We start from the raw sequence: 23,670 nt of genomic DNA on the forward strand, positions 1-23,670 counted from the left end.
TTTGGCCCATTTGTCCCTCTAAACCTTTCCTCTCCATGTACCTGTCCAAATAAACATTGTAATTGTACCTGCCGCTGCCACTTCCTCTGGCAGCTCGTTCCATACACCCATCACCCTATGTATAGGGAAAAACTTGCCCCTCAGGTCTCTTTTAAATCTCTTCCCCCTCACCTGAAAGCTATGCCCTCTAATTTTAGACTCCCCTACCCTAGGGAAAAGACTGTGACCATCCACCTTATCTATGCCCAAATAATATAAACCTGTAAGGTCACCCCTCAGCCTCCTTCGCTGCAGGGAGAACAGTCCCAGCCTCTCACAACCCACACCATCCAACTTTTGGTCCTTGGTAGTCTTGGATATATTACACCCGGTTCCCTCATCCAAACCATTGTGAACAGCTGGAGCCCCAGTTCAGTTCCCTGCTGCACCCTATTAGTCGTAGCCTGCTGACCTGAAAATGCCCCATTTTATTCCTACTCCCTTCTTCTGTATTGTTTTCCATTACACAAGTATATCCTTTCTAATTTGTATGCAAGTTACTTGCATTTAGAAGCATATATTGCTTGATGCAGTACATTTATTCATAGAATGGAGATTGTACAACTAATGTTTTCGTGTTTATTTTTGGTTTAATTCAGGGAGTGGACTTTCTCAATCATTACTTGTGTTATATTTTTTTAAAAAGTGGTCAAGAGAGAAATCGGATTCCAGTCTCCACATCATATAACTAAATAGAAGTTAGTCACAGCACGGGCACATGCTCAGTCATGTATCTTATTGGTATTGGTTTAGTATTGTCACATGTACCGAGATACAGTGAAAAGCTATTGTTTGCATGCCATCCAGACAGATCATTCCATACATAATTACGTCGAGGTAGTAAAAGAAAAATGGAATGCAGAATGTAATATTGCAGCTACAGAGAAAGTGCAGTGCAGGCAAACAAATAAAGTGCAAGGCCCATGACGAAATAGATAAGGGGATCAAGAATTCATAGTTAGCGTATGAGAGATCCATTCAAGAGTCTGATGAGACCGGGATAGAAACTACCCTCGCATCTGGTGTACGTGCCTTTAAGCTTTTGTATCTTCTGCCCGATGGGAGAAAGGAGACTAGTAGATCATAAAAATCTTCTTCCCATGGTGGAAATGTGTCAAAGGTAAGGGGGTCTAAGGCAGGAGGTTTAAAGGGGATTTGAGGAGGATCCTTTTTCACACAGAGGGTGGTTGGAAGTTTGAACGTGCTGCCTGAGGAGCATCTTCCTCCACCTTCCAACTGGTGGTGGAGGAAGATGCACTCACAACTTTTAAGAAGCATCCAGACAAGTATTTGAATCGCCAAGGCATACCAGGCTAATATGGGCAAATGGGATTAGTGTAGATGGGTACAATGGGCAGCATGGATGTGGTGGGCTGAAGGGCCTGTTCCTGTGCTGTACAACACTGATTCTATTTACTGCCATCTACCAGGTCACTACTGTTGCACCAACAACAGGACCACCCCACGGTACGTCATTGGCTTACCTGAGTGACTTTGAAAGCCGTGAACAACATTCTTAAAGCAAAAAAGACTGGAAATGTGGATTTTTAATGGTTGACATGCTTTGGCAGCATGGAGTTTCACCAGTTGGATAAACACCCACTGATTTTTAATCAAGTAGGTCTTAAAGGGTGTGTTTAAGTTTTTCAGTTTAAACACGCAAAATCACATCCTGTGTATAAGATGTTTGTAAAGCACCAGATGGTTTCACTTTACAGGCTTGCTAAACCAGTGAATGTGGGCAATGTAGTCAGAGAGTCAACTAGTTTCTAAAAACAGCAACGGCAGGTCGATGTGGCACAACACAGGACAAAAAATATACAACAAAAATCCTTGTTGTTGTTGTATCTGCTCCAGAAACTTCAGCAAACCTGTGGCGCAGAAACAAGCCATTTGGCCCACTTGGTCTGTGGCAGCCCTTGTGCTCTTCGGGCCTCTTCCGTACGTGTTAGCCAGTTTTGATCTGTTGAATTTCTGCTCCAAGCTTTTAGGCATTGATTGCAAAGTTAGTTCAAAAATTATTTTCAAATTATGAAAGAGAGTTGAAAGAAGGTCAAACTTGCAAAGAAGACTAAATATGTTTGAGGAAGTATGAAGTACGTAAAGGGTGTAACAGCCAATTTCTGAAATATTTTTCAGAATAGTATTTGGGATGTTACATTGCAATTGTACAAGAGGTTGGTGAGGCCACATTTAGAATATTGTGTTCAGTTTTGGTCATCCTACTAATAGGAAAGATGCCACTAAGCTGGAAAGAGTGCAGAAAAGATTTACGTAGATATTGCCAGGACTCGAGGGACTGAGATGTAGGGAGAGGTAGGGCAGGCTAGGACTTTATTCATTGGAGTGTAGGAGAATGAGGGGTGATCTTATAGAGGTATGTAAAATCATGAGGGGCATAGGTAGGGTGAATGCACACAGTCTTTTTCCCAGGGTTTGGGGAATCAAGAACTAGAAGGCATGGGTTTAAGGTGAGAGGGGAGAGGTTTAGTAGGAACCTGAGAGGCAACTTTCTCACCCAGATGGTGGCCCTTATATGGAACGAGCTGCAAGAGGAAGTGGTTGAGGCAAGTACGTTAACAACATTTAAAAGGCAATGGGACAGGTACAAGGATAGCAAGGGTTTAGAGGGATATGGGCCAAACACGGGCAAATGGGACAATCGTAGATGGGCATCTTAGTTGGCATGGACCAGTTGGGCCGAAGGGCCTGTTTCTGTTCTATGACTCTATTTACTGTTGTAATGTAGGACATAACAGCCAGTTTGCACACAGCAAACTCCCACAAGCAGGAATGTGATCATGACCTGATAATTGGTTTGTGATATTAAGTGTAATAATCTGGAACTCCTCCACTTTGAAATATTGCAATGAGATTTTTCTTTTAATGTCCAAGGACTTCTGCATTCCAGTTTAACTTCTCAACATAAAGAGTTGCACAACTGATGCTTGATGAAAAAATGTTGATGGTGCTCTGTGCCAGCATTGTGTAATGAGGAGGGACGGTGTGCCGACTGGTTAATGTCCCAACTGTTTGAGAAAGGGCAACACGGACAAAAGCACCACCGATATGAACCAGGGACAACAAATAGGTTGTAATCCAGAGGTGAGGAAGTTCACTGGTGGGTGGGCCAGACCTTGGTGGAGCATTGAGGTCAGCTCTGGGAACCAGACTCAAATCTGGGTGTCAATACGTTGGGGAGAGTGCAAGTGAGATTTACTCTTGATGCAAGGAGACGGGACTTTAGTCGAGGGGTTGACTGGAGAAGCTGGAGATTATTCCACTTGGAGCAATCTGGGAGTCACCCACTAAACTTGATAACCAGGAGGTACAGATCCAAGGTGACTAGCAAAAGTGTGATGGAACACTCTCCACTTACCTGGAGCGTAGCTTCAACAACACCTCAGAAGCTCGACACCACACAGGACATGTGATAGGCACCCCATCCACAGCCATTCACTCACTCCACGACCGATGCACAGTAGCTGCACTTTGTACCATCTACAGGATGCACTGCAGCAACTCACCAAGACTCCTCAGACAGCACCTTCCAAACCCACCACCTCTACCAGGGCAAAGGCAGCAGAAGCATAGGGAACACCACCACCCGGAAGTTGCCCTCCAAGCCACACCCCATCCTGACTTGGAAAGCCAGGATGACTTGGCAGGCACAGTAGTGTAGTGGTTAGTGTAATGCTATTACAGTGCCAGCAACCTGTGTTCAATTCCCGCCGCTCTGTGTGAGGAGTTTGTACGTTCTCCCCATGGATTTCCTCCGGGTGCTCCAGATTCCTCCCACATTTCCAAAGACATACGGGTTAGGAAGTTGTGGGCATGCTGTGTTGGCGCTGGAAACGTGGCGACGCTTGCGGGCTGCCCCCAGAACACTCTACGCAAAAGATGCATTTCACTGTGTGTTTCAATGTACATGTGACTAATAGATCTTAAATATATCACCGTTCCTTCACCATCACTGGGTCAAAATCCTGGCACTCTCTCCCTAATGTACCCACACCTCAAGGATTGCAGCGGTCCAAGAAGGCAGCTCACCACCACCACAAGGGCAACGAGGCATGGGCAACTAAATGCTGACCCAGCCTGCGAAGCCCACATCCCTCGAATGAATATATATGAAAAAAATTGGGGAGGTGAGGAGGGATTGTCTTGTGCAGAGTTGGTTGCTCTGCCGAAAGCAGATTCAATAGAACTTAGCCAATAAGCAGTAGCCATTTGCTCAACAATCCAAATGTTCTGCCTCATTCTGACACTAGACTGCCTTAAGAAAGCAGATAACACGCGTTTTCAAAATCAGTACGTGTCCCAAGTCAGTTCAGAAGTGAAACAGCACTGATGTATTGTTCAGAGCGAGGGTTCCAAGAAGCAGAGTTTCTGGAACACAGATGGGAGCTCGTCCTCCGAATGATGTCACACGACAAGTTATACTGGTGGTTTGGACCTCGTTTAACCAGCTGTGTAGTTTTAGTCCAAACAGTCTGATTCTGTGTATTGGAGACCCAAACATTTAGTTCCCACACTGTCTGTTTGGCATGACATAGAGTGCAGTGAGACTATATCTCCACCTGGGAGACCTGGGAGCTTGAAGTGAAAGGATTTTAAAGAAGTGCATTTTAGCGTTTATATTTTTGCTGTACAAGGTTAGTTGCTTGATCTTGTCTTGCTGTTTATTCAGACTGTTTTCATGTGATTCAACCATGAGAGTTTGCTCTACTTATTGGCCTTGCTTTCCGTTTGAAAGAAACTTTGTTCAACCGCAAAAATGATAATAGGCAAAAGACATGAGCTCCATATGTTTACAGTATGACATCTTCCTCAGAGACGGGTATCCAGGATTCTTGCGTGCAAGGGCCAGGTTGCAGTGATTCGTTCTAGGGAAAGGCCAAGCCAACCAGCCCCCTGTTACCATGGTGCCTGGGCCTATAACCAAGTGTCCTATCCTTTAAAGGGGGCACAGTGGATTAGGAATGGGTCTTTGGTTTTATAAAGAAAAGTTGCGGTCTGGTGTCTGATTGAAGTGGATGCTCTTTAGATTGGCTTTGATGTCAGAAATCAAGTTGAATTTGCTTTGCTCACTCTTGCTCTTTCTGAAGTGCAATCCACATTACTGAGGAATCCTGAACTAAAACATTTACACCCTGTGGTCAGGCTTTGATTAGTGAGGATAGCAAGCAATGAACTCTGCTTTGAGGTACCTTGGACGTGGCACAGCTGGTGGACCTGCTGCCTCTCAACTCCAGTGACCCGGGTTCAATCTTGACCTCCGGTGCTGCCTGTGTGGAGTTTGCATGTTCTCCCTGTGACCGCGTGGGTTTCCTCCAGTTTCTTCCCTCATCCCAGAGACATGCGGTTGTGTTTGATTGGTAGAATCCTGGGGGGAGATGCTGGGAATGTGGGGAGAACAAAATAGGGTTGGTGTAGCATTAGTATCAATGGATGTCTGACAGTCCATTCATACTGTGGGACAGAAGGCTTCTTTCTGTGCTGTATTCTCTCCGAGAACATTGCATATCTATTTAATAACAAATGAAGATGCAAACAAATAAAAAAATGTACAGTGCCAATTTTTCTAAAACCTCTACCTGACAGTTGGATATTTTTGATTCAGGAGCTGGGTTGGACAAGATCCGTGCTGCCTTTGTGGGAGCTTGCTGTGTCCATTTTGGCTGCTGTGTTTCCCATGTGGTTAGAATGGCTACACTTCATTGGTGGTTGGTTCTTGGGGACAACTAGAAACCAAAGGGCTCGATGTAAACCTCAGCCCGTCCATCTGTTGTGGTCTCTCGGCAGTCCTGTGCACTTCCTTAGAATCATAACAAATCGTAAGGAGATATAGCACAGAAACAGGCCCTTCGTCCCTCTTGAGTCCATGCCGACCATCAACCCCCCCATTTACACTATCCTTCATTGATTCTACTTTTTTTCCCACATTCCCATCAATTCGTCTCAGATTCCTCTGCTCATTTACACACTAGGGGCAATCTACAGTGGCCAATTAACCTACCATCCTGCTTGTCTTTGGGATGTAGGAGGAAACTGGAGCATCTGGGGGTCACAGGGAGAACGTACAAACTTCACACAGACAAGACCCGAGGTCAGGATCGAACCCGGGTCTCTGGTGCTGTGAGGCAGCAGCTCTACCCGCTGTGCCACCATGCCCTCCATCCTGAACCTCCAGTAACCACCAATTAAGGTAGTATTTCTCTAATAAGTTTAAAAGGGCTCATAATGACATTGAATACTGCCCCCTTATCTTCACCAGATTAACAGATGCTATAATGGTGCATATTTGTCCAATATGTTGACAATTTGACTTGATAGAGGTGTACAAGATGATAAGAGGCATAGATCGAGTGGACAATCAGAGACTTTTTCCCCAGGGCAACAATGGCTAACACAAGGGGGCATAATTTTAAGGTGATTGGAGGAACGTATAAGGGGGATGTCAGGGGTAAGTTTTTTTTACACAGAGAGTAGTAGGTGCGTGGAACGCACTGCCTGCAGAGGTTGTGGGGGGCAGATACATTAGGGACATTTAAGAGACTCATAGATAGACACATGAATGACAGAGAAATGGAGGACTATGTGGGAGGGAAAGGTTAGATAGATCTTAGAGCAGGATAAAATGTCTGCACAACATTGTGGGCCGAAGGGCCTGTACTGTGCTGTAGTGTTCTGTGTTCTATGTAATTTGACAAAGGAAAGTTGCTGCTGTTACTATTGGATAGAGATTTAAGGAAAAGAGGTTTGGAGAGGGTTGTGAGAAATGTTGGGAGGATCCATTTTATGCTGCAAGTTATGATATGGAACTCACTGCCTCCTAGGGTGGTGGATAAGGAAATGATCAATAATTTCCAAAGGTAATTGGAATGGCATTTGAGGGGAATGTGCAGGAGTCCAGGGACAGAGCGGGGACTGGAAGTGATGCAATTGTTCCATGGAGACCCGGAATGAATGACTTCCTCTTGGATCACGACTCCGTGAGAGATGGAGGAGTCCAGAATAATTGTATGCCGTACCAAAGAGGCTTGCTGTGTAAACTACATAACTGTGTTTGCGCCCCTTTCATTCTGAAAGATTATAGGTTGGCTAATAGTTAGTTTGAACCCAAATAACCAATTCAAAAGTTTCCTTTTAAATGTGACTGTTTGACCACCATGTATTCTTAGCAGATTTGGACAGCATTCACTCATATTCTCTGGCTGCCGACCAACTTTTTTTAAACGGGTGCTTGCTTCCCTCTTTGACCTTCAACAGCAGGCTGCAAGATTCTTGTCCAGCTCCTTGCTAGGGCTCTCCTTTATCCAGGGCACTGGCTGACATTTCCTCTCTCTGTAGATCTGACTCCATCTTGAATACACCCACATTTGGGTTATTGACTGTTGCTGGGTTCGGTTTTGTGTTTGGAAATTTTCCAGGGGCACCTTGTAGCAAGTGAGGAAACAGAAATGCAATGGTGCCAATGCTGGAGGGCTTGAAAGCTGAGGGTTTATAATGGTAGAGGGAGTTGTAGAGAGAGGTATCACGTAAACAGGCCATTCAACCTGAGTCCATGCCAACCATCAACCAATCATTTACACTAATCCTACATTCATTTTTTATTCTTCCCCATTATAATCAATTGTCCCAGATTCTGTGCAGGGGGGCAGGGGGTGGGGTGGAGAGCCTGCACCTCCCTTCCCTCCCTCTATCACTCTGTACCTTGTCTCCATCCACTCTCTGCCTCTGTACCTCCCCTCCCCTCCCTCCCTCTGTCCACACCCTAGGGGTAAGTGACAGTGGCCAATTAACCTACCAACCTGCACATCTTTGAAACCCGTGCACCTGGAGGAAACCCACACGGTCACAGGGAGAACGTGCAAACTCCGTGCAGACAGCACCCAAGCTCAGGATTGAACCCAGGTCTCTGGCACCGTGAGGCAGTGGCTGTACCAGCTGAGCCACTGTGCTGCCCAGAATGGAGTCCTTAGAAAAAACTGGATGTGTAGAAGTTGTCCAGGAATGCATAAAGGCACAGCAGGTTTGTGCAAAGTATTGACAGCCCATAAATAGGGCTTGAACATTATAAGGGTAACTGCAGAAAGAAGTGCAGTGCTTGAAGGCCTTTGTGATGTTCTGAAAGGAATGCAAAAGGTGCTGTGCAAATGCAAAGGTTGTCTTCTTGCAGCATTGCAATGACAGGTTGTTAAAGCACATCATAATATTTATTAATAGAACAAATTTGGTGGTTCTTCCCATCTCACCCTATGACCCGCATAGTAAAAGAGCACTTTTCTCTAAGTAGGTTACACTCTCACTGGGGACCGGAACAGAACTGATATCTCAGGTCGACGACCTTCCATCAGAGCAGTCTGATGAAAGATAATCATCAGTCCGTCACCCCCTCCATCTCTGTACCTCCCTTCCCTTCCTGCCTCTGCCTGTACCTCCCTCCCCTCCCCCTGTACTTCCCCTCCCTCCCTCCCACTGCCTGTACCTCCCCTCCCTTCCTCCCTCCACCTGTACTTCCCTCCCCTCCCTCTGTACCCCTCCCTCCCTCCCGCCGCCTGTACCTCCCCTCCCTTCCTCCCTCCACCTGTACTTTCCTCCCCTCCCTCTGTACCTCCCCTCCCTCCTTTCACCTGTAACTCCCCTCCCTCTCTCCCTCTGCCTGTACCTCCCTCCCCTGTACTTTCCTTCTCTTTGCCTGTACCTTCCCTCCCTCTGTACCTCCCCTCCCTCCATACCTTCCTGCCTGTACCTCCCCTCCCTCTTTCTGCCTATACCTCCCTTCCCTCCCTCTGTACATCACCTCCCTCTGTACCTCCCCTCCCTCCGCCTGTACCTCCCCTCCCTCCGCCTGTACCTTCCCTCCCTCTCTCCGTACCTTCCCCCCCGCCTGTACCTCCCTTCCCTCCATACCTTCCCTCCCTCTGCCTGTACCTCCTCTCCCTCTCTCACACTGTACCTACCTCCCTCCACCCTCTCCCTCTCTACCTCCCCTCCCCTCTCTACCTCCCATCCCCTCCATCTACCCACCTTTTGCCTTCCCCTCCCTCCCTCCGCCTGTCTGTTGCCCTCCTGCCCCACGGAGAGCTGTTTGGAACCAGTAAAGTGTACAGCTGTGGATACAAGCCTACATTGTGCTCCTGTAATGTTGACCAATAAACCCACCAGGCATGCGGTCTGAGTCCAAGTTGTTGACAAATTGCTCCGACTGTGGATGGAATAATGGAAGCTTTTGATACTCGGAGAGCTGAATCACACTCTTCAGGCAACTCGACCCATTTAAAAGGAACATTTGTATTTCTAGAACAGTTCCAATTCCCACATTGCATCACACCGACAGAAAGTGCAACCGAAAAATGTGGCCACCAAAGAATGTGCAGAGCAAGCTCCCACAACCAGCAACTGCCAATCGCCAGGGTAATCTGACTTCTCTGCTCTTGTTTGAGACTGTTCCCAGAGTCCTTTATTTATGACTGCCTCACTCAGAAGATGGTCTTTCCAGTGGTGTAGCTGTCCCTCAGCACTGCGCTGAAAGGTTGAAGGTTTGTTACCTGGGATTCCACTATCCCAGATAATGAACCTACAACCTTGGGTCAGAGTGCCACCCAGATTGTCATACCAGTTAGCTAGAACTAATATTTGCATCACTTTGTTTGTGAGTCACTTTGTCATAGAGTTATACAGCATGGAAACATGCCTTTTGGCCCAACTCATCCATGCTGACCAATCCATAGTGCTTGGATCTACTTGCCTGTCCCTAGAAGATGTAAGACATCTTTATTAGTCACACGTACATCGAAACACACAGTGGAATGCATCTTTTTGCATAGAGTGTTCTGGGGGCAGCCCGCAAGTGTCAACACGCCTCCGGCGCCAACATAGCACGCCCACAACTTCCTAACCTGTACGCCTTTGGAATGTGGGAGGAAACCAGAGCACCCGGAGGAAACCCACACAGACACGGGGAGAACGTACAAACTCCTTACAGACAGCAGCTGGAATTGAACCCGGGTTGCTGGTGCTGTAGTAGCGTTACGCTAACTGCTGCACTACTGTGCCTGCCCTACAGAGCAACCAGAAGAGTGAGCCCATGGCAGCTGGGGAGTAAAGGTTATTTCAGTCTCTGCCCTCCTGCTTCTCCCAAGGCTGTGCTGTGCTCGGGTAAGAGTAGTGTTGGAGTGTAGTGTGCATGGATGGCTGCTTGGGGTTGGGTGTAGATTTGGGAGAGTGGCACTCGTGGTTGGAGGGGTTCATTGTGAGGTCTGTGATCGTGACTGAGTTCTAGATGGTTGGGTGAAGTGGCGTTAGATCTGGGCAAGTGTGGAATGGCAGGTGAGGGGCAGGGGCTAGTGATGGGGGGGGTGTGGGTGTGGTCAAAGAAGTGCAGAGGGTACAGCTGAAAGGGCAGTTATTGTGTTACCAGGCAGGTGACTTGGTGCCGGTGAATGTCAATAACTTGTTTGGACCTTTAGCCCCGGACTTTAGTAGCCACGCCTGCCCTACCCCATTACTCACTGGGAAGGACATCACATTATTTCAAAGTGCCACTGAGTCATACAGCTCAGAAACAGGTCCTTCGGCCCAACTTGTCCATGCCAACCAAGATCTGCATCAAAGCTAGTCCCATTTGCCCAGTTTGACCCATATACTTCCAAACCTTTCCTATCCATGTACCTGTCCAAATGTCTTTTAAATGTTGTTATTGTACCTGCCTCAATCACTTCTTCTGGCAGCTCGTTCCATCTACGTACTACCCTCTGGGTGGAAAAAAGTTGCTTTGTCGGGTTCCTTTCCCCTCTCACCTTAAACCTATGCCCTCTAGTTCTTGATTCCCCAACCCTGGGATTCCCTGGAACTCATTGCAAGGAAGAGATGCCTTGGGACAACATGATCTAAGATCCCTGCAGCATTCCAAAAGGATCATTGCACAGGAAACGTTATTCCATGTGTCCAGCACTAAAATTCTGTCGGGATTGCAAGGGTGACTTGTGCCCAGTCAGATTTTGGGAGGGATGCAAAGCAACCTGGGAATTCTTGTTATTATATTTCACTCCAAGGAAGAGAAAATCATGTTCAGTGCAAATAGTCCTTTCAGGTGAGGCAGTCCTTCACCTGTGAATCCTTCGGTGTCATTTATTGTATCTGGAGCTCCTGTGGCAGCCTCCTCTACATCGGTGAGACCCGATGCAGATTGGGGGATCGTTCCATCATAACAGCCAAGGTCTCTTGGTGGCCAGCCATTTAGTTCCACTTCCAATTCCCACAGTGACATGTCTGTCCACGGCCTCCTCCACTGCCAAGGTGAGACTAGAGGCAGATTAGAGGAACAAGACCTCATATTCCGCCTTGGTAGTCTCCAACCTGACGGCACGAACATCGATTTCCCTAACTTCTGGTAACCACTCCCCTCTGTCCCCCCTTTTTCCCTTATCCCATCAGCCCCATCACCCCATCTCTTTCCCCTCCTCCCACTCTCTTGATCTGCCCATCACCCACACACTCCTCCCTCTGGTTCCCCTCCCCACCTCCCTCCCTTTATTCCATGGTCCACTGTCCTCTCCCATCAGGTTCCATCTTCTTCAGCCCTTTGTCGCTTCCACCTAATACCTCCCAGCTTTTTACAACATTCCTACCCTTCCCCCCCTCCCTCACCTGCCTATCAACCCCTGTCACCTGGATCCACCTGCCAGCTCTTGGTCCACCCCTTCCCCCCCCCCCCCCCCCCCCAACCCTTTTATACAGGCTACCTCACCTCTTTCTTTCCAGTCCTGATGAAGGGTCTTAACCCGAAACATCGACCGTTTATCTCCCTCCACAGATGCTGCCTAACCCGCTGCGCTCCTCCAGTGCCTTTGTGCGTTGCTCCAGATTTCCAGCGTCTGCTGTCTCTTGTGTCTCCACACTGCAAAATAAAACTGTTTATGGAACTAATCTTCCAGCTTCCGATCTGTAACAATGATGGGATGCAGAAAGTAAAGGAACTTGGCATCTATTCTTGCTCACTGGAGACTGGCTGACCTGCTGGATATCTGCCAAAGATTTTACTTGTCCCCGCCCCGGTTGACATTGTCTCTGGGCCAACTCTTCACTGCCATTACTGTATCTACTGAGGACGTTGACTGGGGCCTATTCTTGGGGCCATACCCTGCTTTCCCTGCTCTCCTTTAGTAGAACATGGAACGGTACACATCTCCTTTAAACTTTCCCCCCTGTCACCTTAAATGCATGTCCCTGACATTTCTACCCTGGGAAAAAGATTCTGACTGTCTACCCTATTTATGCCTCTCATGATTTTATAAACTTCTATCAGGCCTCCCCACAGCCTCTGGAGACCTGATAGAAGTTTATAAAGTCATGAGAAAACAACCCAAGTTTGTCCAACCTCTCCTTATAGCTCATATCCTCTAATCCGGGCAGCATCCTGGCGAACCTCTTCTGTACCCTCTCCAAAGCTTCCACATCCTTCCTGTAATGGGGATGACCAGAATTGCACATAATAACTGTGATTCTTTATGACATAACGGACCATTTGGCCATTTTACACTGGTAATGTTTTTCTCAGTGAGCTATGGATAATTATCATCCTTCCCACTCAACCTTTTATCAACCAACCATCTCATTTCCATAAGCTTTTGTTTTCTACTCTGCACTCATGATCTTGTTATGATTACGTTAAACCTGCCACGTCTCTATGCTTTGGCTGACAATGTTAAGTGGCACTTTGAGGGTATTGGCTGTGGTCCATTTGATGGCACTGTTGCCTCTCACTATTGTGGGTTCAAATCCCAGTCTAGATACTTAAGGACATGAACCATTTGCAGCTCCTCTTCAAATGAAGCAGTCCATGTCGGCAACTCGCAAGACCCAGGAACAACATTCTGCAGTGGGCTGATAAGTAACATCTGTGCCACCTGAGCCAGGCAGTGACCATCTCCATCACCCACCTGCCCCTGATGTTCAGTGGTGGTATCTTTCTGGGCTTCACTGTTAACCACCCACAGGTGCTGATGATGAAAATCAAAGAAAACTACAGATGCTGGAAACTCTCATCAGGTCAAGCAGCATCTGTGGAGAGAAAAACAGTTCATGTTTCATGGAGTTATACAGCTTGGAAACTGGTCCTTTGGCCCATTTCATCCATTGCCGAGCAAGTCCCATTTGCCTGCATTTGACCCCTATCCCTCTAAACCTTTTCTATCCATGTTCTTGTCCAAATGTCTTTTAAATGTTGTAATTGTACCCGCATCTGTAACTTCCCCTGGCAGCTTGTTCCATATACCCACCACCTTCTATGTGAAAAAATTGCCCCTTGGGTCTTTGCATCTTTCACCTCTCACCTTAAACCTGTGCCCTCTAGTTTTGGATTCCCCTACCCTGGGAAAAAGATGGTGACCATTCACCGCATCGATGCCCCCTCATGATTCTATATACCTCTATAAAGTCACCCTTCAGCCTCCTACACTCCAGGGGAGAAAAAAGGTCCATTATCGGAACTGGGAGTGACAGGAAATAAGTTAATTTTCAGTAGCAGAGAAAGTGGCGAGGGAGGGGTAGAAGAAGGAAATGGCTCTGATTTTGTGGGACCAAATAAGGACCATTTTGTTAATGACCTGCACCAGACTTTTCATCTAATAAGATAAGATCTCTTTATTAGTCACATGTACATCGAAACACACAGTGAAATGCACCTTTTTGCGTAGGGTGTTCTGGGGGGCAGCCCGCAAGCGTTGCCACACTTCTGGTGCCAACATAGCCCCACAACTTCCTAACCTGTACGTCTTTAAAACGTGGGAGGAAACCCACGCAGACATGGGGAGAACGTACAAACTCCTTACAGACAGCGGCTGGAATTGAACCCGGGTCGCTGGCGCTGTAATAGCGTTACGCTAACCGCTACACTACCGTGCCTGCCCTAAACACTAAATCCTAAACACAGGAGAAACAAAGGACTGCAGATGCTGGAATCTAGATGATAAACACTATGATGCTGGAAGAACTCAGCAGGCCAGGCAGGTGGTCAACGTTTCAGGTCAGGACCCTTCTTCAGTCCTGAAGAAGGGTCCTGACCCGAAACATTGACCGCCTGCTTTTCTCCACAGATGCTGAGTTCCTCCAACATCATTGGCCTGCTGAGTTCCTCCAGCATCATTGTGTTACTATTATGAAAAACACTATCTGTTTTATTATCTCTACTAACATCATGAGTTTAATTGAGAAAATAATAATAATTAAATGTCAAATACTGGAGGACGTATATTTGAGGTGAAAATGTCAAATGCCCAGAGGTCACGTATTTAAAGTGAGAGGACAACAGTTTAAGGGAGATGTCTGGGGCAAGGTTTTTTTTCCACATAGAGCGGTGGGTAACTGGAACAGGCTGCCAGGGGTAATGATGGAAGCAGACATGATAGTGGTGTTTAAGAAGTTTTCAGATAGGCACATGAATATGCAGGGAATGGAGGGAGATGGATCATGTTCAGGCAGAGGGGATTTAGTCTAATTTGACATCGTGTTCAGCACAAACATCATGGGGAGAAGGGCCTGTTCCTGTGCTGTACTGTTCTCTTAATAACTGAAGTATGTGGCTTTCAACCACTGCAAAACACACTTAAGCCTTGTGCCTTGGTGCAACCAACCTCATGGGAAGCTGCCAAGTGCAGGCATGGAGCCAAGAAGTAGTCCAAAGGGGCAGATTTATGATTGGCTGTCTGTAGGATGTACCGTCACTGTAACCCATTGGAAATTGAGGACAAATCTCTGGGCTGGTCTCCTGGCAGCAGTAGAAAGGAAAAGATTTTTGTTTGAGTTTGGTCCCTTCACTAAATTTGGAGCCTCCCAGAATATGTTGTCTCGAACGCAGTGGTGGTTGGTCAGGTGATCACTCTTCAGGCTTTGTTTGATCTTGGTGATGTGGGTCTCTCTTGAGAAAAGGAGGCTGAAGGGTGACCTAATGGAGGTCTTTAAAATATGTTTTAACAGAGTGGATACAGAGAGTGTTTTTCCACTTGTCAGGAAGAGCAGAACTAGAGGCCAAGATCGCCTCCAAGAAATCCAGTGATGAATTTGGAAGAAACTTGGTGAGAATGTGGAACTTGCTCCCAGAGGGGTGAGTAGTACAGGTGTATTTAAGAGAAGGTTGGAGGGAGAGGACCCAGAGAGGCTCATTGATTGATAGATTTATGAGGGAAAACTGGAGTTAGGCAATCGTAGGTTCAAAAATCCCAAGCGCAGCAGATCCGGACTAACAGTCCAGTGCGGCGTTGTGGGTCTGCTACATCCTCTGAGAAGCTATGTTTCCATTAAGTTGTTAAACCATTGCTAAATTATCCCATGACTTTGTTCCAGAGGAAAGCAGCAAGTTTGACCCCAGCATTCTCGCAAAGTATTAACTCTTCAGTCCAAAGTACAGGTCTTCCCCAGGTTACAGCAGGGATCCGTTCCTGTGAACTGTCTGTAACCCAAACAGTTCGCGAGTTGGAAATGCGGCCGCAAACCGAGTTCCCCCATTGCCTGCAAATGATGCAGAAGATGCCTGCAGCCCCGCAGCAGCTGGCAAATCCATCCCCACCGGTCTCCCAAACGCTCGTTCATGTGTACAGGGTGTACATCAGTCAGGCGTTCATAGCCTGGGGAGGACCTGCTGACTTTCAGGTTATTGTCACGGCTCTGCATGTGGGATCTTGCTGTGTGGAATTTGGTGGCTGCCTTTCAAAAGTACTTCACTGACCGTGAAGTGCTTTGGGACGTTCGGAAAGGAATGTTAAGAGTGCAAAAGCGCAAGGTTTTTGTGTCACGCAACTTTTCACACTAAGTTGAAATGGACGATGGTCCAATGCACACTATAATCTCACAGGCTGTCTTGGGAAAGAACAGGCTAAATTAGCACAGGATTATTATTGTGCAGGCAGTCTGTGCTCCAGAGTGTTACATGATAAGATGTTTATATAGGTAATGAAGCACTGAAGCAGAGATTAAGTTTGCAAACTAGTAATCCAAGGACATGAGTTCAAATCCCTCTAGTGCAGTATGGAAGTTAAATTGTTAATACTTTGGAATTTGGGGCAAAAAACCACCAACCAGTCTTAGTAATAATGACCATGAAAAGCTATCGGATTGTTGTAAATAAAAAAGACATCTGGTTCACCGTTGTCCTTCAGGGAAGAAATCTGCTGAGTTTACTGCTTTGAATCCAAACCCACTCTTCTTAAAAGCCCTCTGAAGTGGCACTCAGTTGCATCATTGGAAGTCAGCCACGACCTTCTCAAGGGCAACTGGGGATGTGTAACAAATGCTGGCCCTGCCACCGATTCCCACATCCTGAAAATTAATGGAAAAATATATCAAAGCCTGTGTTCTTTCAAGCTTCTTTGTGTCTCCCCATTCTGAAGACATAAAGACCACCTGCACATGTTGTGCCCCATTAATCTGGGCTTTGGAACATCAGAAGCAAACCCATAATCTTGAACTTGAGGTACATCTGAATGGCTGATGGTTTGATGGGACAGGTGACTGGTAAAAGAAGCAGAGGCAGAAGCTTTCTTGTGGCATGGGTGGTTGGGGTTTGGATTGCAAGTTCTTCAGTTCCCTTTCAGAAGGAATTGGATAAATCCGCAAAGGGGAAAATATTGCAGAGATGTAGATGAAGAGCAGGGGAGTGTTCTTTAAAAGAACCGGTGCCAATTTACTGGGCCAAGAGGCCTCCCCTTGAACCATACTGTGATTCTGTGATCTCAAATATAGCTCTCGGAAGCTGAACTTTTGGATAGCAACTAATGTAATTCAGATGCTTAAATGCCTTTGAAGTACTGAAGCTCAATCCTACTGAATGTGCAGTTAATCAGAGGCTCAGGGAGGGAGGGAGAGCAGCTAAACATGTGTTGTTAACACCCAAAATCAGCTCCCATATCCTGCTATTAGGGAACATTTTCCCAAATGGATCTGATTTCACAATCTTTGACCCAACATCATAGGAGGGAGCTTTAATGTAAGGAGTCTAAAAATGGTGGAAGTTCTGATACAGGCTTCACGCACATAAGTATTTTTCGAAGTGTTAGGTAGTGGATGAAGTACCAACGACTCCCACACTACAGCCGTTCAAGTAACGGAAATTTGCTCTTACAGAATTCACAAATCACCACCCAAATATTGGTATTGGTTTATTATTGTCACTTGTAACTGAGATACAATGAAAAACTTGTCTTGCATACCGATCGTTCAGGTCAATTCATTACATAGTGCAGTTTACATTGAGTTAGTACAGGGTGCATTGATGTAGTACAGGTAAAAATAATAACAGTACAGAGTAAGGTGTCACAGCCACAGAGAAAGTGCAGTGCAATAAGGTGCAAGGTCACAAAACAAGGCAGATCGTGAGGTCAGAGTCCATCTCATTGTATAAGGGAACCGTTCAATAGTCTTATCACAGTGGGGTAGAAGCTGTCCTTGAGCCTGGTGGTACATGCCCTCAGGCTCCTGTATCTTCTACCCGATGGAAATATATGAGATATGGAATAAAACTCGCTCTCGCAGAATTTATGTGGGAAGAAAAGTAAATCAACCCAAAATTTATCTTCTTTCAATTTGTGTCTCTCGACGCGTGCGCAGATGATGCAGCTTCGCGTGACGGGAAAATCATGAAAATCATTCCCTTTTTTCGGAACATGACCCCACGATAACACGGGTCACTTGTACTGTAACTTTTCTGCACCCTCCAATTAGAGGTCTGCTTGGGTATAAAATTAAAACCCAAATGGACCACAGCCAATCCAAACCCAGCCAAGGCCTGAGAACTTTTAAATTCTTTGATACCCAAACCCATCACACTTCACAGAGTCACACAGCACAGAAACAGGCCCTTCGGCCCAACTGGTCCATGCCGACCAAGATGCCCATCCTAGCTAGTCCCATTTGCCTGCATTTGGCCCATAACCTTCTAAACTTTTCCTTTCCACGTACCTGTCCAACTGTCTTTTAAAAGTTGATATTGTACTTGACTCAGCCACTCCCTCTGGCAGCTCATTCCACATGGATATCACCCTTTGTGTAAAAAAAAGTTACCCCTCAAGTTCCTATTAAATCTTTCCCCCTCATCTTAAACCTATGCCCTCCTAGTTCTTGATTCCCCAGCTCTGGAGAGGGGGGTGGGGTAGAAGAAAGGCTGAGTGCATTCACCCAAGTCAGCCTCTCCCTATAACTCAGTCCCTCATGTCCTGGCAACTTTCCAGTTTAATAACATCTTTCCTATAGTAGATAATGTTTCTTTATTAGTCACATGTATGTCGAAACACACAGTGAAATGCATCTTTTGCGCAGAGTGTTCTGGGGGCAGTCTGCAAGTGTCGCCACGCTTCCGGCGCCAACATAGCACGCCCACGACTTCCTAACCCATGCGTCTTTTGTAATGTGGGAGGAAACTGGAGCACCCGGAGGAAACCCACGCAGACACGGGGAGAACGTACAAACTCCTTACAGACAGCGGCGGAATTGAACCCGGGTCGCTGGCACTGTAATAGCGTTACACTAACCGCTACACTACCGTGCCTGCCCAGGGTGACCAAAAATGAATGCAATTCTCCAAGTGCAGCCTCACCAGCGTCCTGTACAACCGCACCATGATCTCCCAGCTTTTATACTCAATACCCTGACTGAAGCCCAGTGTAATCAATTCCTCTTGGTCTTGAGGTTGGTAGACAGCATCCACTCCTAATAACGATCTAATTCACATGTAATAGTCTCGATGTGGTCCCATGCAATATATTTACATCCTGTAAATGCGACCATTTAATGTTTTCTTATTCTGATCCATCAGACTGAACTGCTGCCATCATTTTCTGTCAAGTATAGACACAACATGGAATAATGCCATTGCATGTTGCTAACGTTGTTTATAAGGACTGAAAACCAACAGTTACTAAGAATGCATTGCTGACCTTGGAGCTGTGAGATTGGAATATTTTTTCCGGGAGTAAATTAACCCCTTCTCTGTGTCATAGAAAAAGGATGTGGCTATTTGGCCCATTATTGGCTAACAAAGAGGTATCCGACTCTCCACTCCTTATAGGACTTGACCGATAGCCCTGCAGATCACAGCTCTACATATGCACATCCAGGCACTTTATAAAGATTTCTGTCTTACCTTTCAGACAGTAAAGAACACTACCCTCCTCTTCCTTCTCCCAGTTGCTTTAACTCTCTGTGGTTTTTGACTCCCTCAGTTTAGGAATATTGGCCCTTCCTACACACTATATCTAACATAGAACATGGAAGAGTACAGCACAGAACAGGCCCTTTGGCCCACAATGTTGTGCCGACATAGCTAATCCCTCCTACCTACAGAACGCCCATATCCCTCCATTTTCCTCCCATTCATGTGCCCATCCAAGCCCCTCTTAAAAGCCCCCAATGAATTTGTCTCCACCACCCTATTAAGCAATGCATTCCAGGCATCCACCACTAAGGCCTTCACAGTTCTGTGCACCTCAGATAAGCTTCCCCTAGACTCCTGTGTTCCAAAGAGAACAACCCCTGCCTATCCAATCTTTTAGTCCTGGTAACATCTTCATAAACCTCCTCTGCACTATCTCCAGTGCAATCACTCCTGTCCTGTAACATCACCAGAACTGTACCTGGTATTCAAGCTGTGATCTAGGAGTTGTTTACTGTTCTAGTATAATTTCCCTGGTCTTCATGTGTTCTGCCTCAGCTGAGAATGGAGCTCAATGGATCTCCTTTATCCAGTGTTTATCTCCCTGGGTAACGTGGATCTAATTTCTCATTTATACAGCTCATTGAAGGCCCAATGGCCCAACTCATTCATGCTGACCCAGGTGACTTCCTGAGCTAGTCCCATTTGCCTGAATTTGGCCCATATCCCTCTAAACCTTTCCTATACCTGAACCCATCCAAATGTCTTTTAAGCATGATTGTATCCGCCTTTATCACTTCCTCCGGCAGTTCGTTCCATATACCCACCACCCTGTGAAAAACCTACCCCTCAGGTCCCCTTTAAATCTTTCCCCGATCACCTTAAATCTATGCCCTCTAGTTTTATACTCCCCTACCCTGGGAAATAGACTGTACCCATCCATCTCATCTGTGCCCTCGTGATTTTATAAATAAGGTCACCCCTCAGCCTCCTTCGCTCCAGGGAAAACAATCCCAGCCTATCCAGCCTCTCCTATTAACTTTAAACACCCAAGTTCCTCAATATCCTTGGCAGATTCATAGAGTTATACAGCATGAAAACAGGCCCTTCGGCCCAACTTGTCCATTCCAACCAAGGTTCACACCTAAGCTAGTCCCATTTGCCCGTGTTTGGCCCATATCCCTCTAAACACCTCCTATCCATGTATCTGTTCAATTCCCACTGAACTGCACAATTCTCACAGCATTGTGCAATTCAGTTTATATTCACGGACCAATTGCAATGTAATACTGAAATCTATTCCTTCATTTCTTTTGCATAGAATCCATTGACCACTTAGCTTAAAAGGGAAGCCTGGATTTGAACTTTATTCCAAAGGTAAATCAGACCGATAAAATGGAATTCTAAAATAAAAAACACAGAAAATGCCGGAAAAACTCAGCAGGTCAGTCAGCATCTGCAGAAAGAGAAACGGTCAATGATTCAAGTTAGTGTAGGTAGCTGAGAAGGGGGGGACAGGGCGGTGGGTGGAATTTCTGTGAGAGAGTGAAATAATGTTTCAGTTAAAGGGCAGTTAAGCTCTTCCGTGTAACGTGTTGCTAGAGCCATAGAACACTACAGCACAGAAAACAGGCCATTCGGCCCTTCTGGTCTGTACTGAAACTTTATTCCGCTAGTCCCATTTACCTGCACCCAGTCCATAACCCTCCAGACCTCTCCCGTCCATGTATCTATCCAATTTATTCTTAAATCTTAAGAGTGAGCCCGCATTTACCACGTCAGATGGCAGCTTGTTCCACACTCCCACCACTGTCTGAGTGAAGAAGTTCCCCCTAATGCTCCCCCTAAACCTTTCCCCTTTCACCCTAAAGCCATGTCCTCTCGTACTTATCTCTCCTAATCTAGGTGGAAAGAGCCTACTCGCATTTACTCTATCTATACCCCTCATAATTTTGTAAACCTCTATCAAATCTCCCCTCATTCTTCTACGCTCCAAGGAATAAAGTCCTAACCTGTTCAATCTTTCCCTGTAACTCAACTCCTGAAGACCCAGCAACATTCTAGTAAATCTCCTCTTCACTCTTTCAATGCTGATGTTGTAAAGTCTCAGCAATGTTGTACAGTCAGGCCTAAGGGAACATACCTCGCAGGCCAGGGTAGACAAATGAAAGAAAATAGGAACTTGGGCAAAAAGGACAAAAATGGCCATTCCTGATACTAACTGATAGAAAGCCGTGTCTTCCAAATGGTGCATTTTTGGGCTCTGTGGGTTATATTCTGGTTCCCAAGTAGAGTCTGATGCAAGTATAAACATTTAGAGTAATAAGCGTCATAGAGTGATATGGCATGGAATCAGGCCCTTCAGCCCATTGAGTCTGTGCTAACCATCAACCACCCATTTTGCACTAATGCTACATCAATCCCACTTTTTGTTCTCCCCACGTTCGCATCATCTCTCCCCAGATTCTATCTTTCACCTACAGGCTCTGAGCAATACAGCAGCCAAGTAACCAACCAACCCGCGTATCGAAGGGCAGTGGAGGAAACCGGAGTACTCAGAAGGAACCCATGCAGTCACAAGGAGAACGTACAAACTCCACACTGACAGCACACAAGGTCAGGGTTGAACCCGGGTCTCTGGTGCTGTGAGGCAGTGGTTTTACTTTGTTGCGCCACTGTGACCCCACCCATTTGGTGAGGACGTGTACGTGTGCACCCAGCAGAACAAGTGTGCGTTACCGACTTGATCGCAGTTCTACCGTACCTCAATATTCCAATTAAGGACCCCTTAAATGCACATGGCTGATCAGACCTTCTGTGACTGCAAGAACTACTCTCCAAACATCCCAGACAACAACACTCTACAAGGGAATCATCAGCCACGTAAAATGATGATGTTTCCATTGGCATTCAATTGTACATGTACCTGGAATTCTTTAAAATGTCTACAGGGTGTATAAAGTTGAGAGGAGATTTAGTAGTGTTGTATGAGATCAGGATTGGTTTGGATAGGATCAACAGGGGGAAGCTGGCTCCATTATCTGGTGGTTAAAGGATCAGAGTACAGAGATTTATAACGTTGATTGAGCCAAATGGGGGAGCTACAATGTAAAATGTTTTCACACACAGGAGATCTGGAGTTCGCCAGCTCTGGGGGAGGTGAAAATTGAATCAATCTTTGGTTTCAGTAAGGAATTGGCTGCACATTCGAGGGGAAAATAAAATTTTGGGGCTCTGGGGAAAGGGCAGGGGTCTGAGACTGGAAGGAAACCAAATGACTGCTCAGTCTCCCCTAGCCCTACTCCCCTAATTCATACTTGCATATGTCAAAGTTGAATTTATTGTCATATGCACAAGTACATGTGTGTACAGGCGCAATGAAAAACTTACCTGCAGCAGCATCACAGGCACATAGCATCAGATAAGAAGCATTCACAGGAAAAACATAAATTCTGCACAATTCTTCCAAGAAAGAACACAGAACAAAAAAAAACTCCATTTTAGTGCAAAGTGATGTGTGTAACATCCACATGTCTCTTTGCAAAGCACTCAGAAATTTGAATTTTTATGCATGACTCTGCATGAATGGTTCAGTAAGTAGGAATTTTGCAGCAGGGCTGGGCAAATGCGCAGGGGACCTTTGAGCAGGACACGTAGGTAGGAGATAGAGAAGAGCGCAGAGCAGTAAGGCTGATCCATGCAGGGGTTCCAGGAGCTCGGTTCTTCTACATGGACATGGGGCAGCATACGAGACACTTCACTGAGGACGTACTGATTGAAACTCGCAGCAGTGCGCTCACCCCTTTAGGAGTTGGGTTTAGGTAGTGGACACCAGCTTGAATAGGCCTCTCACCATACTGGGTCACTCTGCTAATGTGGGTAACTATTCAATGGCTCTGCAACCCCTTATCAGAAATGGAAAAGTTCTGACAAATGGTTAGAGACCCGACATGTTGACCGTTTCTCTTTCCACAGATGCTGCCTGACCTGTCTCTATTTCAGATTTATAGCATCTGCACTTTTTCTGATTTTTCAATTAAACCTGCATTGCAATCTTGGTCCTGAGTTTTGGACCAGCATTTTCTCTTAAGATGCTTGAAGTGAACTTCAAGCTGAACCCTTGCTTTTAACAATTTCACACTCCACACCTGCCTTAGTTTCCATTTCAGTGTCAGAAGTCCCTGAAGGTGACATCACAGATAGACAGGGTGGTGAAGAAGGCTTTTGGCACGCTGGTCTTCATCAGTTGCGTCACTGAGTATAGAAGCTGGGATGTTATGTTGCAGTTGTACAAGATGATGGTGAGGCCACATTTGGAATATAGTGCTCACTTTTGGTCACCCTGTTATAGGAAAGATGGCACCTAGCTGGAAAGAATGCAGAAAAGATTTACGAGGATGTTGCTGGGACTTGAGGGACTGAGTTATGGAGGGAGGTTGAGACTTTTTTCATTGGAGCATAGGAGAATGAAGGGTGATCTTATA

At 46.2% G+C, this 23,670-nt stretch overlaps 1 protein-coding gene across 2 annotated transcripts in view; it reads left to right on the plus strand.

Moving 5' to 3' along the window:
• Window positions 1-23,670, plus strand: part of slc45a3 (solute carrier family 45 member 3) — a 148,438-nt gene that overhangs the window by 56,659 nt on the left and 68,109 nt on the right. The window contains exon 3 of one of the 2 annotated variants that reach the window (XM_052034796.1): window positions 15,022-15,148. The exons of the other annotated variant lie outside the window; for it this stretch is intronic. The gene's annotated coding sequence lies outside the window, so the exon portion shown is untranslated. The remainder of the gene's footprint in view (window positions 1-15,021; window positions 15,149-23,670) is intronic. 2 annotated transcript variants of the gene reach the window in all.

This window comes from Pristis pectinata, chromosome 20, assembly GCF_009764475.1.
Source record: "Pristis pectinata isolate sPriPec2 chromosome 20, sPriPec2.1.pri, whole genome shotgun sequence".
Classification (NCBI taxonomy): domain Eukaryota; kingdom Metazoa; phylum Chordata; class Chondrichthyes; order Rhinopristiformes; family Pristidae; genus Pristis; species Pristis pectinata.